Consider the following 18,071-nt stretch of genomic DNA (forward strand, 5'->3'; position numbering starts at 1 on the left):
TTCTGATAGTTTCTGATATACATTCACCTGCATTTTCTGTTTCTTTCCTCTCCATTTCCCTTTGTATATAGCTTTTTGCTTGAGCAAATTTTTGTTTCAAATCACAGAAAAAGATGAAAGTGCATAGCATTTTTTCTCCAACTGAAGAAATATTAAGGGAAACTAAATTTTAAGTGGGTTCCTGGGGAACACCTAAATGTCTTTATCTATGGCACCTGTTCTCTCTTCTTGTAGCTTTGGAAAATGATGAAAATATTGACTGAAATAGCACAACAATAATTGGTGAAATCCTTTTATAGGCATTCATCTTCGAATTTTACTTTGTAACTCCCCTATTATAAATTGTGGCATTCTTTTGTCTTTCTTGATTCTGTGTCACTGATCAGTTTTCTGTCTGCTTATCTGTAACTAAAACTAAAAATGTTCCACGAGGTAGGTCGATGACATCACTCACACATTATCACCTAGGTAATGGAATGATTACTATAGCAACAGAGCCTTTATCTTCCAGTGCCCACAACATTTTGACAGATGGGAAAGACTGAAGATTTAAAACAGGACTTAAAAGTATTATAACTTGGTGGCCATATCATGGTAATAGCTTACAAATTAATTTCATGAAGCTTAAATTGAATATGAGGTGTATATAATGCTATTTATCTGAGGTTAATTTGGCTTTTGTGCAAAAGGATATTCTCTTCTTTGAAAACCTTAAATGATTAACTGCAGAGGTATTAATAATAATAAATTTAAAATACTGTAAAACTTTATGGCAATATAAAGAAGGCTCTTGTAGACTTGTCCTAATAAACTAATCACTTAAGCTTCTCTGATCCTAGCAGGTATAACCCGTATCTCATGAGAAAATTAAAATTATTCTCCTTGACCTTTTTCCTACATGTGTGTATGTGTCTAGTGTTCATGTGTACATATGTTGGTAGGATTGCTCCTGTGTCCTCTGTGTTCTTGTGGAAGAAAAGCAGGGATTGTTGAGGGTGTCTTCCTCTGTTACTCTACCCTTTATATGTTAGGACAGGATCTCACCCAGAAACTGCACTTCTGATGTGCTAGAATGACTGCCCAGCATGCTCCAGGGACCTGTCTCTCCTCTATACAATTTTCCAGCACACCAACTCTATAGTTACAGATAAATGTTGATATGCCTGGATTTTATGTGAGTGATAGCAATCCAAACCTAGGTCCTAATGCTTGAATGGAAAGTACTTACATACTGAGCCATCTTCTCTGAGCCATCTTCCTCTTTCATTTATGCCTGTATATGAGATTTAAGTAACTTAAATCTTCATTGTGCTTATGTCGTTGTATTTTATGTATGTGTGTGTATGTTCATTTTCAGGGTACTTGTTGCCACATAAATTTATCTCAAAGTTAAAGAAAAAAGCCAAGATGTCACTTACATATGTTCTATGCTGCCACCCACACAATAAACAAAACCATGATAATCAATTTAATTTTTCACTCTTAGTTGTCTCATTTCTGAGGAAATTACTGCTTAATAGAAGTAGGCCCAGTAAATTATCTTTTATTGAACAAACTTCAAAGCAGTTCAGGGTAAAATAACAGGACACAAATTGGAGCCAAAATAATGCCTGATGAGAACATGTTCTTGGATTTTCAATAACCAAAGCCAAACTTTACTAATAAAACCATCCTGGTTATGGAAAGAATCATTTCTCCCAATAGGTGATATATGTACATACATATACATGTGGTCATTTCCCAAGCAATACATAGTCTCAATACCCAATCAAGGCTTGAAAATACAAGTAGAATATAGTAGTTAGACAATATTTATGAGTAGAACTTACTGATCTGAAATCTTTAGTGTTCTATAGTTCATTGAAACTAATATAAAAACCTAGAAGGTGATTATTTTATTAGGTTTTTCCTGGCATAAAGCTAAGCAGAGACTCTCATCCACACACTTTGTTCTTAAACAGAAAATATTGAAATTATTTCTTTGGTCACAGTCAAAATCTGATGTCTCCTTTTGTTCTCTCAAAAGTGAAAGATTCATGAAATATCACGAAAATTCAGTTGTGTATGTATGTATTGTATCTGCATATGTGTCTCTGTATTTACATGTGTTTGAAAGACCATTTTAATTCTCTGCCAGATTTTCTAATTGAATGAGAATGTCTTTATATACTCAGGCAAGGAAATTAAAGTTCATTTCCTTCATAGAGGACAAAGTAATCCCAAAGTAGTCATAAGAACATTGGAAAAATTAATGGATCCTCAAGAGGTTACCTGTACAAATGGATAGTCTTTCACCCTGTATTGACCTTGCCACAGCAATCAGAAGCTGGAATATCGAGTTAAAGAGACAAGGTATATTTGAGCAGTTGAACCAACAGCTTAGATGCTGAGACACTGCTTCTGTTCAGCCATCATATTATAGGGGAATTAGAAAGTTAAAAGAGGGATATCTGCTTAGGATTATCTGAAAATTATTTCATTTACAATGGATATAATTTACTTGGTATAGTACCTCATACAAGAGAGGTATCAGCAAACACCGACTGTTCATATCTATTTTTCTATGTTGCCCATAGCATGGCCCAGACGTGATTAGAGTTAAGCCTGGTTTGAGTTAGAGGAGGAAATGATCAATTTAAACCCAGTCTGACGCATATATCTCAAGGGGAGAGAAACAATGAGGCTAATGAGCTAATATACATGGCAGCCCCCTAGTGAGATGCTCAAATGAGCCCCCTCAAGCTTATTTTCTCAAGGATGTATAAGACATTTGAAGTACCAGAAAGAAATCATATTTTCAACTACAATCTCTATGTAGTGATTCTCTCGTTGGAGAAGAAAGAGACTCATGTTAGTTACCACATTAAGATAAGTGAGAAGCCCCAGGACAACACAGTAAACATGTTACCTTCCTCTGCACTTTCCAGACAGCAGCCTCTTTCTGATGAGTGAAAGAAAGAATTACAGTCGACAGCATGACCACCAGATCCAGTGTAAAAATGGTCCCAACTCAGGGTTTGAGGACAGAAGTAAAAGTAGGCAAAGGAAAGCATGTTGTTCCAGAATTTGTTAGGTATGTGCAAAATATCAAGCAAGAGGCTTTGCCTACACATTTGTAAGGTGTGCCCTAAGTTTCTTCATGATTGTGCTGTCAACTCTTGTCTGTCATAATAACTGTATGCCTTACGTAAAATGCCAAGGTGGCTTTCTGCTTACTTTTATCCTCAAACAGGTCAGACCTGGATCCAAGCGGGATGTTGCAGTTCTTAGCTTACAATTAAGTTACTCTGCCAGAGATATGGCTTGTAAATTCTGAGCACTTAGTTTCCTCTGTGGAATAACACAGCCTCTGTCTCCCCACCCTCCATTAAGTGTCTCTGATCAAACACCCTACACTCAGAGTTTGCATTAAGCACTCAGTGACTGTGTTTCACCCTTAGGTGCAAATGTAGGCAACAAAAGCAGACTGCCTAAGGAGATCACTGGCATAAAAGAAGTAGCAATTTAATACTTAACAATGCACAACAGTAGGAGGAACATGAAGGCAAGAAGAGCAAATGTCCAGGCTAACCTCAGATACTCTACACTGAGTTCAAGGCCAGCCTGTGGTATGTGAGATTGTCCCAGAAAGAAAACTAAGTAATTTGATAGAAAAGTTGAAAAATAACCAATCAGCTAAAGACTAAATATAATGTTAGTAAGAAATTAAAAAGTATACTAAAATAATTGAAAATTACAGCAAAAGAAATAATACTGCAAATACAAAATATATTAGAAATAATTTAATAGACTAGTTAGAAAATGAAATTCAGTCAAGTCTTAAGAACTTAGAAATTATTTGAGCAGGAGCAACAACCAAAGATAAGGGGAGAAACAGCACAGTGCTACAAAATTATTATAGGAGAGTTTGTCTTCAAGTGAAAAAGAATATATTTTGAAAAAAAATAGAAAGTAGAGAGAATTGTAAAATGAATAAGTTAGAATATTGTTTAGAATTTTAAGACTGGAGTTTCTCCCTTGAAAGGAACTTTCTCCAGTATCATGAATAAAAATCAAACTAAACAATAAAAAATTCACTAAGATATATCATCTTGAAATTTCAGAAAACTTGAAATAAAAGAAAAAGCCTAAAATATTCTGGAGAAAGAAAAATAAGTTACAAAGGAAGAGTTACGGTCCACATCACCTGTATAATACTTGGTAGCTGGGCAACCTCGGTGATTCGCGTGGGTAAGTATTCCTAGGCTAAGGCAGGAAGATTGCTCTGAGATCCAGGCCAGCTGATCCTACAGTATGAGCTTCTGTCTTGAAGTGATAAATGGAGACAATGCACGCGTCACTCCAGATAGACTAGACGAGGTCATGGCGAAGTACAGGGGGTAAGGGTTACTGACAGGAGTGGACTTCCACCACCGCCCTCACTCCCTACTCCTCCGACCCCAGCTTTGCTGCCATAGGCGATCACTAAAGTACACTGAGGCTACAGAAAACAAGGGTACCTCAAAGGTCAATCCCTAGCACTGACTGGAACCTACTAGAACCAAAAGGACGTTGTAACAGCAGTTCACTCCCAAAGCCTTCTCACCACTTATTTCCTGATGTAATCTTCACTCTGGCCTAGGTGCCCCTGCTTTTGTTTGTATACTGCTCCTCTGGGTAACAGGACTGTTTCTTTTTCTGCACTCACTTTACAGTATGACATTCTTCACTCTACTGGCCACCCACACATAACATATTAAGTATTTTCTTCTACCTCTCATTCTTATTCCCCCTTTTTACTTCTTAATTGTAGCACACTGTTGACTTAGCAATCTCTAAAATAGATGAAACTAACCTTATCCTGATCATTCCCTCTCACACAATTTACACCCTTCATTTTTTTTTTTTACAAACTTTAACTGGTATTTAATTCTAATCCTCCCCCCACCCTACTGCCTTCCAAGCTCACACTCCACACGTTTTTGTATTGTTTATTCTCCAGCAGCTGTTGAAGTCGTAGAGATGAATGTTATTTACTGGTAAGAGATCTGTACAATGATAATATCAAGGAGTTACTGCTGCTCTCCCAGTCAGTATTCTACTTGGTAAATGATATAGTCCATTTGGATCCCAAGATGCTGGACTAAGCGATTATTTTCTAAAATACAGTCACCTCTCATACATTCAACTCCCATTTGAACATTGCAAATATTTCAACTGAAAATTTTTCTCTTTTTTGTTTTTGTTTTTCAATTAATTTTATAGAATATTTTATTTATTTACATTTCAAATGTTATCCATTTTCTGATTTCTCCTCCAGAAAGTCCCCATCCCATTCCCCCTCCCCCTGGTTCTATGAGGATGCCTCCCACCCACTCCCACCTCACTGCCCTGGTATTCCCCTACAGTGGGTCATTGAGCCTTCACAGGACCGAGGGTCTGTCCTCCCACTGATGCAAAATAAGGCCATCCTTTGCTACCTATGCAGCTGGAGCTATGGGTCTCTCTGTGTGTACTCTTTGGTTGGTGGTTTAGTCCCTGGGAGTTCAGGTGTGTCTGGTTGGTTGATATTGTTGTTCCTTCTACAGGGTTGCAAATCCGTTTGGCTCCTTCAGTCCTTCCCCTAAGTCAGGGTCCCCGTGCTCAGTCAGATGGTTGTCTGTAAGTTTCTACATCTGTATTCATCAGGCTTTGGCAGAACCTCTCAGGAGGCAACTATATCAGGTTCCTGTCAGCAAACACGTCTTGTAACCATCAGTAATAATGTCTGGATTTGGTGTCTGTATATGGGACGGCTCCCCAGGTGGGGTAAACTCTGGCTGGCATTTCCTTCAGTCTCTGCTCCACTCTCTGTCCCCATAATTTTTTAGACAAAAACCCTTCTGGGTTAAAAATTTGGAGATGGGTAGGTGGTCCCATCCTTCAACCAGGGGTCTTGCCTAACCTATGGATATGGTCTCTACAGGTTCTATCTCCCCTTTGTTGGGTATTTCAGCCAATCTCATCCCCTTTTTGGGCCTAGGAGCCTGTTGCTTTCCTGGTATTTGGGACTTTTGGGTGATTACCCCAAGTTCCCCATCCCCCATTGCTACACAGCTCTGTTCAATTTCCTGACCCTCTGTACATCATCCCCATCTCCTCCCATACTTGATCATGGTTCCCTTTCTTCTCCCCCTCCTTTCTTCTTCCCAAGTCCCTCCCAGTCTCTACTTCCTGTGAGTGTGTCTTTTATACAAGCAAATAAATAACAACAAACCCAAAGAATATATCATCAGATGTATATATTCTACTGAAGCAAAACTAGAAACACAAGAAACCAAGACACCATACTCTCCAAAAATTGTTACCTCTATAATGATAGCATCTGGTGAAAGTTTGTTAGATGAAATTTAGAGAATGCAAAAAGATGAGTACAAGTGTGTTCAAAGACACAAAAAGCATAAGCAGGAAACACAGTGAAGGGCTTTAAAAAGGATTTAACAAGGTTAGAGAAATGTTGAAGGAAAATGAATCTGAAATGCTGGAGATGAAAAAAAACATAGTAAGTCAAATAAAATCTTTTATGGAAAGACAGCAATTTATAGGTTAAGGGGAGAACAGAATATTTGTGAAGCAGAGGCAGAAGAACTGAAACAATCTAACAGAGACAAAAAAAGTATATCAAAGGTTCACCTAAGGTTGGGCCCTGTATGTTGTAACATTCAACAGCTGGGAAATAAGGGGCCACTGGTACAATAGTGGCATGACTGGTATGGTGGAAACCAGCTGCTTGCTGATTGGATAAGAAGCCTGCTCCAGAGGAGGGAATTGATGATAGATGCTTTAAACTAGATCAAAAGCCTCTGGGGAGATCACAGGCCCCAAGCTACTTTTGCTTTGTTAAATGGTCTTGTTGTTACCAAACTGGCTTCTAAAGACTTATATTTGTGTCCATAGGTTTGTGCTGTTTTCAACTTTGGTCATAGAATCTTCTTTTGGAATTGGACAGCAGTCAGTGTAGAGACTCATGCTAGAGTAAAAGTGCTTATAATGAACAGTGACAGGGTGCTGAGTCCTAAATGGAATATTTGCATCAATCCCTGTCACCCAAGTTTCAGCAAAGTTCTCAGAAACAGCAAGGACAATGAAAAAGCCAGGGGATAAGAGTGCTGAGCTCAACCAATTCCAACATGGATTAGGAGGGCTCAGGCAGTCTCACCCCTACTTTAGGAGCTGTTGCCTGCTGGTAGGGAAATGGTACATTTTTTCTTACCACCAGTGGCGTGACCACTGACAGTGTCCTCATTTTCCAGTAGATGATCCTATGCGCATATGCATCAGGAAATCACCAATTGGACATAGAGGCTTATTTATTATTAAAAGGTTATGAATTTAAAAGGATGTGGATTTGGGAGGTAGAAAGCAGCCCTGCATTGGAAAAAAGCTGGAGGGGGCTGTGATCAAAATATGTTGTATGTGTGTATGACATTCTCAAGTAACAAACACTTTCAGTAGAATAAAATAAAATAATGCTATTTTCTAATATGTAAATAATCATCATTATTCTACCCTTGCTTTTTAGAAATGAGGTTTAAACACTTAAAGGGATCTACAAAAAGGAAGTAGTATAGGACTCAAGAATTCAAGTTTTCTGAAGTTGGGAGGGGGCTGTAGGGAGCAGATAGACAGACAGACAGAGAGAGGAGAGAGACAGAGACAGACAGAAAGACAGAGAAGAGAGACAGAGACAGAGACAGACAGACAGAGAGAGGAGAGAATCTCATGAGCTCATGGATGGTAAAGATAAAAGGAAGAGGTAGACTAATTAGAGAACAAATAGAAACAGTGAATAGAGAATGAGAAACTCTTGAAGAACAAGAGTTTGTTCTAAAAGAACAAAGAAAAAGAGATGAACTGAAAATTTCATGTTCTATAGTCTTATTGATGATTAATGTTTGCTATATCACGGAAACTAAGATAACTGTTTTAAAAGAGTGCAGTGGTAACATATAACGTGGTTCTGGGAATTTGTGTGTGAGGTGTTTGGGGGCCTGCCATAGACTGACAGTAATAGACCTGACTAAAGTATAATCAAACTGAGAGGAAAATTAAGGTTTTGTGAGCACTGAAAATAGAAGAACTGAGAACTCATTAATAATTTCAAGTCTAATTTGATACTGATACCTATGGATAGAAGAATAGAACTGCAGAGAAAAATCACAAGCCAATATCCCTCATGCATATTAACACAAAATGCCCAAACAAAATATTCACCATTGAAACTAGGGATACATTTGAATCTCAGAATGCACAACCTCCATGTTGGTTTTATCTTGAGAACATAGAATTGCCTTTAGATTGTAAAAATGACAATCATCATATAAACAGATTAAAAGTGAAAACCCAAATTGCCATATCAATAGCATAAAAATCATACAACAGAATTCAACATCAATTCATGATTTAAAATCTTTACGTAATTATTAACAGAGAATTTCTTTTCCTGATGAAATGTTTCTAAAGATCTTAAACCAAACCACAATAATAAAGGCATTCATCTCAGTCACAAACCCAAGGCAAAGAACTCTGCTCTCACGCTTTCCACGCTATCATGAGAAATGCTTCCTTCCCTGTATAGTTTTTCAAAAGATATAATCAAAAGTACATACTCTGGAGTGAAAGAAACCAAATGTCATTATTTGCAGATTTTATTATCATAACCTACATAGAACCATAAGAGAATCTGCAGGCAAATGATCAGAATTAATGAGCAACCAGCAGGTATATAAGACACATATAAAAATAAATTGCATTTCTGTACAGAAGCAGCAACAGTGAATGGATTTGAAGTAGATGTCTGCCATTGGTAGCAGATATTAAAGAATCCCAAGATAAAGTATAAACAAAGAGGCTCATGATTTTATGGAGAAAAATCATAAAAACTTATTACTATTTGAAAGATATTAAAGATGGCCTACATAAAAAATAGCATGTTCATTATCAGTTTCAATCTATAGTATAGAAAATCCCATTAAAATTATCTGTATGTATAAAGAGAAATCGAAGAGATCACCACAGGGATTTTAATGAAATTTGAAAGGCTGTTTTTACAATTAATTTAAGGAAAAATATCAAAACATTGTTGAAGAAGTAAAAAGATGACTGGCACCATAATAAATCTTATAAATGAGATTTAATTAATACAGAATATTGGTATAGGAACATATTAATAAACAATTAGAGTAGAAAGTCTACAAAGGCATACAGTAAGAAACTGGATATTTGAAATAATTGAAATGGTAGGTCAGTTGGAGAATAATTTTTAAGTTTTTCTTAAATGAAACACTTAGTAAAAGCAAAATGAAATCTCCAATGCTTGATTCACACAATGTCTAATATAAGTTTAAATAATTACATACTCTAAAGGTAAATAGTAGACTATAAAGAAAGAAAATACCTTTGTCTCTTAAGGAATAGAAAAATATTTTGATGGTTTATGAAATATAAACCATAAATAAAAATTATAAATACAAGTATATTAACATTATTTTTGTTTATTCAAATACATTATTTAATAAGCACAGGAGAGAAACTAACAATAGGAAATATTCATAATCTCTAATCATCAATTGACTACAAATCCTACACATCAATAAGAAAAAAAGCTTGAAGAAATAATTTATATATATGAAATGAATTAAATAGTATTTATTCATCTGTAGAAAGTATAAATGTGACAGACCATACACACACACACACACACACACACACACACACACACACACACACACCCCTATTAGGAAGAGAATGAATTCCTTAACCTTTCAGGGTACAACTCTAACATGCAAAGTTCAATGTTATTTCTATACAGTAAGAGTGTATGTCCTTATAAAGGAGATGAGAAGAAAAATTTCACTGAAAATAGATATTAAATATTTATGAATGAGTCTAGCACAATAGGTAAGAGGTTTCCAGTGAATATTAAAAGATCAATAAACAAGTGGATATAGCATACATTACTAAGAAGATCCCCATGTTCAAGGACTGGAAGAAAGGAGGCAGAGTGAGAACAACCTTCTCGTGCGGTGCTCTCCAGGTCAGGGAAGGGCTGTGAGCAACAACGGCACTCCTTACCTCCTTACGGAGCTGCAAAGACAATCTTGAATTTGTGGGAAACCATTAAAAGGCCTTGACTAACCAAAGAGCAAAGACTGGAGGCACCATATTACATGACTTCAGTATATCGCACGGTTTCAGTGACAACTCCTTTCACACATAAAAAGAACTCAAGCATTAAAAGAGACACAGCGACCATTTCTAGCAGTAATGTTTGGCAGAAGCTCCAAACACGCAACAATGAATGGAGAACAGACATCGCCTCTAGTAATTCATGTTAGGAAAACTGAACATCCCAATGCATCCTAACTCATAACAAATACAAGAATAACTCAACATCAATTTGTAGTATAAATATAAAACATAAAACTGTATGGAACAGACACTTGTGGCATTGTTCTGGGCATACGATCATTGCTTCCTGGGTGTAAGATCGAAGGCAACAAAAGCAGAAATGTATGAATAACATTGCAAAAACCTGAAACATTCCTGAAAGTTTAGGGAAAAAAATCAGTAAGGAGAAAGATTCATAAGCTCTAGGCCAGAAAGGGGGTATCAAATGTCAAAATACAGAAGGAATTTAATTTAATATCAAGAGTAACTGTTTAAAAATAGACAAAGTATCCACACAAGCATTAGAAGAGAAAAACTGGTCAACATGTGAATTATTATCAATGGCCAAGCATCCCTCAAGGAAGTGTGCCCAGCAGGAGCCCCGAGTAAACTCTGATGACATGCCCGGTGTCCCACCCTCTCTGCTTGCTCCTCCAAGGCTGGCTGACTTCAGCAGGATGATGTTCCACTCAGCTTCTACTTTCTCCTTTAGGACTCAGCTTGTTCCCTGGCAGCTTTATTTTCTTTATTACCATTAAGTGTGAAATAACAAGGGACATTACCATACGACCATCAGGTAAAAATATGGGATCAGGTAAAAATATCTAAAATATCAGGCTAAAATGGAGAAGAAAAACATTAATAGAAAAATAGGATGTTGACATGGATTCAAAGTGCCTTTCCACAGAATTCCTTATTAACCAATCATTGAGGACATTCAGAGAGATCATCCCTCCCCCTATAGAGACACCTGGCAGCACTGATTTAACCAGGCGGCATAGGCTAATATCGCCAATGAGGACAAAAAAAATGTGTCATGTTCTGCAACAGTGCACAGGTGAAAAATGAAAACATCAGCTCTAGATTACGCATTTGGGAATTTCAAGTGCACTGTAAAACTAATTAGTCTATCACGGGCTTAAATTTTTCAAAACCTTCTTTAATAAGAGTTCTTCAATTCTTCAACCTCCATTCTAGTTCTGTGGCCAACAGTAGGGGAGAAGGTTAACAGGAAATAGGAGATGTGGACATGTTTAGCAGGAGCGCCTTGGGGAGATTCCACATACGAATCAGCAGCAGCAACCCAGTCCAATCGGCAAACACCAACATTTGTCAGTAGCAGCAGGTCAATCCAGAAGAAACCACCAGGCTCTGCCTGGCCCAAGTCCATTGAAACAGCAAGAAGGCGCTGGAGTACCACAAGTCATTTGGCAAGTTTTTCTCTAGGAATTTACCAGAGAAGACTAGCAAAACATTGCAAGATAAACCAATGCAAGAGCACCCCCTCACTGTCTGTGAAAAATATATTTATATTCTTTCTAAAGACCATGCACCTCACAAGAGTCTACTCCAGCAAATCATCATATGCCCTCTCATAAGACAGCTTACAGGAAAACAGGTTTGTCTGTTCTCAGCAAAAAAAAAAAAAGACCTCTCATAACTCAGTTTCCAGAAAAATATCGCATGGCACAACTGAGTCTCCAAAGAAACCAGAAATTTCCACTTCAGCCTATAGATGCTTTTTAAAGCTTCAGTTTTAACTGTGTGTGTACATACATGATATGCACACATTCTAGGCATATATGTAGAGATGATAGGTGAACTCATCAGATTTGATTCTATCCCATTGCGGTAAAATCAAAAATGGATTGTCAGCTACTGGTATCTGTGTTTTCCCACTCTGCGTGTATCCGGGGAGCTGCATGCTCAGGCTGTCTCTCTGCCAGACACTTTCTCACAATGTCCCCTTGGCAAGTTATTACCACACCTGACATACACATCTGGTTCCACAGGCTGTTCTAGCCCCAGACATTCTATAGCTGCGCTCTCCAGGCTTTCTCTCTGCCCACTGGGAACTTTGCTCACATTCCCTGTACTCTGGTAAAAATCAAAGTTCTAGAAACTTGTAATTTATCAATCAGATTTATATGTTAAGTCCCCAATCTACAATATACCCACATAATAATTTCACTGCCAATTAATAAAGCTATAATCCACCCACCTAGACAAGGTAAAATTAACCTAGTCCACCTAGATATGGATCATGCACCATCTTGATTTCCCCAGCTTATCCTCCTCCTTTCTCCTTCTTCAACATTTCCCCACCCACCCTACCTTCTCATCTAAGGATAGGTTCCGCCTTACCCTGGACCTGCCTTGCTACATAGTAACATCATCCTACACTGTCCTAAGCACTAAGAAGGTCCCAGAAATAAGACTTGGGTCATCAAGATGTGGCATCAATTCCTTTACCTGCTGAGTCACCTAAAAAATTATCATCATTATTTGCTATGGCATTATCCACATAAAGTAACAGAGTCTGAGCAGGATTTGTTTATTCATTTAGTAACATGCATTTATATACATATGTGTATATAACAACAAACAATTGAGAAAAAAGACCACGGAATTGAAACAGAGCAGTGGCCAGGGGGAGGTGTGGGATGATGTACAGTTGAGGCAGGTACAAGATAGAATGAGGCCTGTCACTCGATGAGAAGAAAGGATGTCAGGATGGGCGGGAGAATGAGGGAAGAGGAGACTGGAACTGGAGGAGACAGCAGAGAAGCTGCAGAGAGGACATGGTGGCTGACGTTAAGATTCTGTGTATTTACAGGTTGTTATGAATGTTCTTAAGGGATGGATGTGTACAGGGCTTTGTATATCTAGGTAGGTAATTATATCTTATCAATTGGGTAAGAGGTTGTTGTGTTGTGTGTTCTTTCTTGTGGAGAATTGAGTTTGGGAGAGAGTGTGGTGGCAGAGAGACTGGGCCGCCACACAGTTGGGATGTGTGCTTCTGGCAAGATATCTACCAGGTATCTTGGGGCCCTGTAGTGCCGGACTTAGCAGGGTAAAAGAAAGCCATTTTAATATAATTTTACAACAACAGATGGTGAACCAATGTGTTGGGCAAGAATCCACTAGTAATCCTAAGAGTTGAGGAAAGTTTTAATTTCTAAGTAAAAGAAGGCCATAAACTATAATTTTACAACAACAGGGAGGTTATTAGATTTGGAAGTAGGAAAGGAGAAAAAGGAAGTGATTCAATTATACTGTAATCTATAACATAAAAGGTCTTTTTTAAATAACAAAAAATATGAACACCATAAAAAGACTGCAGAATTGTTTGCCTGGTTAAGAGAATGGATGATTCATAAATACTAGTTACTGTAAGTGGTCCTAGGTTTGGCTCCTACACTGAAATTTGAAAGAAAAGATTGAAGATAAAACACAATATTGGAGAAAAGTGGTAGAATTTGAGACTGAGACTAGCTAATAGCATTATCATGGTTAATTCTGTGACTTTGATGGTGTCTGTACTTTTGTACCTTTCCTTACCTTGTCCACAGAAACTATGGGAAAAAGTGTAAATATTTTTGAAAATTATGTAGCGTCTACTCATAATCTACATGAGTATATTTGTCAATTTGTCATAAGTTACTTTTGCTATGCCATTGCTGTCTTATTAATCTACCAAAATGAAGTAGCTCAATCCTAGGTATAATATCAAAAATGATATTATATGTATTATAATATAATGCCATAAACTTTTAAAAGTGCAACAAAGAAAAAAACTTAAATTGTTTTACTTCTAATGACTACCCCTATCCTTCATATTTGTACATGCAGACAGCTTAGCTGCGATTTCCTGGAATCGTGGAGAAAATTCCTTTCCTTATGAGAAAAAGAAAGATGGGGTTGGAGGCAGGGTAGTATAACAAAAGCAGGGCTCATAGAGAACAAAAAGACAGAACTGTTCACCCGAGGCTAAGTTCCAAGACAGGAATTCTTCATGGTGTACTGTTTGGGTCATTTATCACTAATAGAAAACAAAAACAAAAACAAAAACACTGCATGGTCACACCTAAGTATAAGCCAGCCTAAGAATAACCTACATGATCTGGACAAAGTTTACATGAACCAGTTACGTTAGCTAGGTGCTAGCATGCCAAGCCAGCTTCAAGCATTCTGCTATGTACCTGTGAAGGGGAGGAGGTGAGGCAATGGCGGAAGGAGTGTGTCCACAATCTTCACTTGTTTGTATCCCTAAATTAATGTGCAAACAACTTAGGTTTCTACAGTTTGGTAGCATCTAGACTACCAAACAATCTGAATAATTGACCTCCTCTGCCACACTCCGGAGCTGCTTTAGCCACATGTACAGGTACCTGCTCCACTTTCTTTTGTTCTTAATTATTTCTTTTTTATCTTTATTAACTTGAGTATTTCTTATTTACATTTCGATTGTTATTCCCTTTCCCGGTTTCCTGGCCAACATCTCCCTAACCTCTCCCCCTCCCATTCTATATGGGTGTTCCCCTCCCCCCATTACCGCCCTCCCCGCAACAATCACGTTCACTGGGGGTCCAGCCTTGGCAGTACCAAGGGCTTCCCCTTCCACTGGTGCTCTTACTAGGATATTCATTGCTACCTATGAGGTCAGAGTCCAGGGTCAGTCCATGGATAGTCTTTAGGTAGTGGCTTAGTCCCTGGAAGCTCTGGTTGCTTGGCATTGTTGTTCATATGGGGTCTCAAGCTCCTTCAAGCTCTTCCAGTTCTTTCTCTGATTCCTTCAACGGGGTCCCGTTCTCAGTTCAGTGGTTTGCTGCTGGCATTCGCCTCTGTATTTGCTGTATTCTGGCTGTGTCTCTCAGGAGAGATCTACATCCGGTTCCTGTCGGCCTGCACTTCTTTGCTTCATCCATCTTTTTCTTAACTCTTTGCCAAGGCTTATTTAAGAAATTGCAGGTGTGAGAATGGGTCCATGGAAGAGTTTGAAGGAAAGGGGAAATGATGTAGTTATTATAAGCTCCAAAGAAAATACTGGCAAGGCATTCAGCCTGGTTTTGCTGACCATCGTATTGGCTTTGGTTATAAGAAATCTCTTTCAGTTACTTCAGAAAAATCACCGTGTAGTAACTGACAAACCTGATAGAGCTTAAATGTCCTGTGTAAAAGGAACGGATGGTTCTTACTTGATGTGGTTCATAGAATGCACCTACTTGCTTCTTAAAAGCATAAATCTAGGAAAGAAAGCTCGGGATTGAAAAGTCATCACAATTCGGAGGCTCGACAAGCAGCTCTTAGCCAAACGGAGCTGAGGACCACTGCTGCTTCTAGAGTTTACGTGAAGACCCAGAAACATCTTTGCTTTTTGTTGTCACGGAAATTTTTTACGAGCAAGAAAATTTCATGTTATCAGTTGAAAAATTAACTTTTAATGCACGTTTCAGCTCCCTCTAGGTTACCTTTTCATAGGAAATAGGTTTTCTACGCAACGCAGACCAAGAAATTGATTAATTTGTCTCTTGTGAAATAAATTGCTGCCTATATTTATCCTTCACTGTTAAAAAGAATCTCGTGACTAAAAGGGCCTGAATATTCCTCGCATCATCACATGAGCAGAATGATGGAGAAAGGCTGATGAAGGAGAAATACGCTGGAAGTTTGCATTGTGGGCGACATTTCCCATAATTTTTGTAATCATACAAGTGTTTTTGCCTAAATAGGTTATGTTAGCAGACCGTCCTATATATATTGTACACACATACTCTATACAACTATAGTATTTTATTACAAGTGAAACAAATTTCCTCCCCAAGAATATTGTCGTAAATTTAAATTAAAAGTCACACTGTTCACTTTAAGTTAAGCGATACTTGTTGGACAGGTTTAAAATAACTAATCAGGAAAGGTGACCCTGACATTTAGAGTCAGGGCTATTATAAAGGTAATTACTTCTACTGTATAGAAATCTTAGCATAAAAAGATGCAGGTACTTTACAGCATAGATGCGTGTAGTGATTTGAATAAGAATGGCTCCAGAGGCTCCTTTAAATGCTTAGGAGATGGCACCAGGAGGTGTGGTCTTGTTGGAGTGGGTGTGGACCTTTTGGAGGAAGTATGTAACTGGGGTGGGCTTTAGGATTTCAAGTGTTCAAGCCAAGCCCAGTGTCTGTCTCAAGCCCTGCTCCTTGCAGATCTGGAGGTGGAACTCTCAGCTTCTCCCTAGGCCCGTGTTTGCCTGTGTACTGTCATGTTTCCCACTGCGATATCAATGAACTAAATATCTGAACTGTAAGCAAGTCGCAGGTAAATGTTTTCCTTTATAAAAAATTATTGCGGTCATTGTGTCTCTTCACAACAATAGAAAATTTAAGACATCATATAACTGAATATACACGAAAGATTAAAAAAAGTCCGAGTAACTAGATGACGTTCCTTACGTTTTATGTAACATTCTGTATTCACTGTGGTATTCGTAGAGGCCTGTAGAAACTACATTTAAAATGGAATGGGGACAGTAGAATGTCAAAGTGAAGAGGAGTTCAAGAATAAATAGTATTTATTCACTGTTTTTTAAAATAACTTTCTGTAATTATGCAATAAATGGAATTTTAGACAATGCAAAGAAGATAAGAGCTTTAATTCAAAATTATCAAATACATCATTTTCTGTGATTGATTAAATTTTTTGAGATCCTTAGGATCATGTGTCACAAAGTGAGAGTGACTGTTATAAAAAAAAAAGAAGAAAGAAAGAAAAAGGAAAAAAAAGATGTGGTTGAGAGTGGCAGAAGCCACTGACCAGTTCTCTCGAGCGCTGTGTTTGATGTAGAGGATACTCCTACATGCTTCAGCACAAAGGGAAGGGGAAAGGTCAAATATTTCAGTTTTTTTCAGGAAATATGACTGGCCCTTAGCCAGTGAGAAATAATCCCCTGCCCTCTGGAGTCACATGACCCTTTATCTCTGCTCTTCCTCCAGTACCCATCACTCTGTGTGATGGGATAATGCTCTGATCTGCGCGGTCTACTTTCAGCCTTTGATGGAAAGGACTAGCTCCTGTCATTCATATATCCTCCCTGGCCCTATCAGCTGGCCATGCAGAAAAAAATAAATGTCAGTTACAGAAACTGGGAGCCTCTTTATAAAACGTACTAAACTGAGCTCAAACTACTACCACACACTATGCATAAATGCAGACGATCACTTCCAGACCCCTTTCTGCTGTCTGCATGCCCTCTGTTCCCCGAGAGCAGCTCTCTTAAGAATCAGCTGTCAGGATCACAGAAACCTCTCATGGACTTTTACGTCCCTGAGACACGTACTTTTCAGGGTCTGCAAATAAATCCAGTTAACAAAATTAGAGATTCTGATTGGGCGATGCTTGATGGGAGGATATTCATAACTCAAGTAGAGAGAAGGCGGGGGCTCAGAGCTGTGGGCGAGCTCGGAGTGCCAGCAAGCAACCTCCCCAGAGCTTACTAATGAGTCTTCAGGAAAGAAAACTGGGAGAGCAATGGTCTACAAGACAGAATTCGCTTTTTCACAGCCTTCCTAGGGAGAAAAAGAGAAAAAAAGCTGTGACTTTTTTTTTTAATAGTGCTTAACTGATGAAGGCGTTGCAGTAGTTAGGGGTTGCAGGAATTAAGGAAGAAGTAGTGTGTACAGCAGGCATGCTTCTATGTGAACAATGCAGAATGGCGAGGTGTGTGTGCTATTTATAAAATGTCATGTTGTAGCAGGAACAGACATCATAAAGTATGACGTTGAGTGGCATTTAGTCATGAAAATTCATCCCCTAAAGTGTAAATTAGTGAATTGCCCTTTTGAAGTTTGGGTTCTAAAACCCACATTTGTGCCACTTCCTCTTCCCCA

At 38.2% G+C, this 18,071-nt stretch overlaps 1 long non-coding RNA gene across 6 annotated transcripts in view; it reads left to right on the forward strand.

Annotated features, from left to right (window-relative positions):
• The first annotated feature begins 457 nt into the window (after positions 1-457).
• The window catches only part of LOC108351174 (uncharacterized), a 28,897-nt gene continuing 11,283 nt past the window's right edge, over positions 458-18,071 (forward strand). For 4 of the 6 annotated variants that reach the window (XR_010052434.1, XR_005505624.2, XR_005505622.2 and 1 more), the window contains exons 1-3: positions 458-594; positions 2,928-3,073; positions 4,104-4,230. This is a non-coding gene — a long non-coding RNA (uncharacterized LOC108351174). Of the gene's footprint in view, positions 595-1,903; positions 2,353-2,927; positions 3,074-4,103; positions 4,231-18,071 lie in introns of those variants that run through there. The other 2 variants (XR_010052433.1, XR_005505623.2) reach the window with 2 other exon arrangements.

This window comes from Rattus norvegicus, chromosome 6 (genome assembly GCF_036323735.1).
Source record: "Rattus norvegicus strain BN/NHsdMcwi chromosome 6, GRCr8, whole genome shotgun sequence".
In the NCBI taxonomy this organism is placed as follows: Eukaryota; Metazoa; Chordata; class Mammalia; order Rodentia; family Muridae; genus Rattus; species Rattus norvegicus.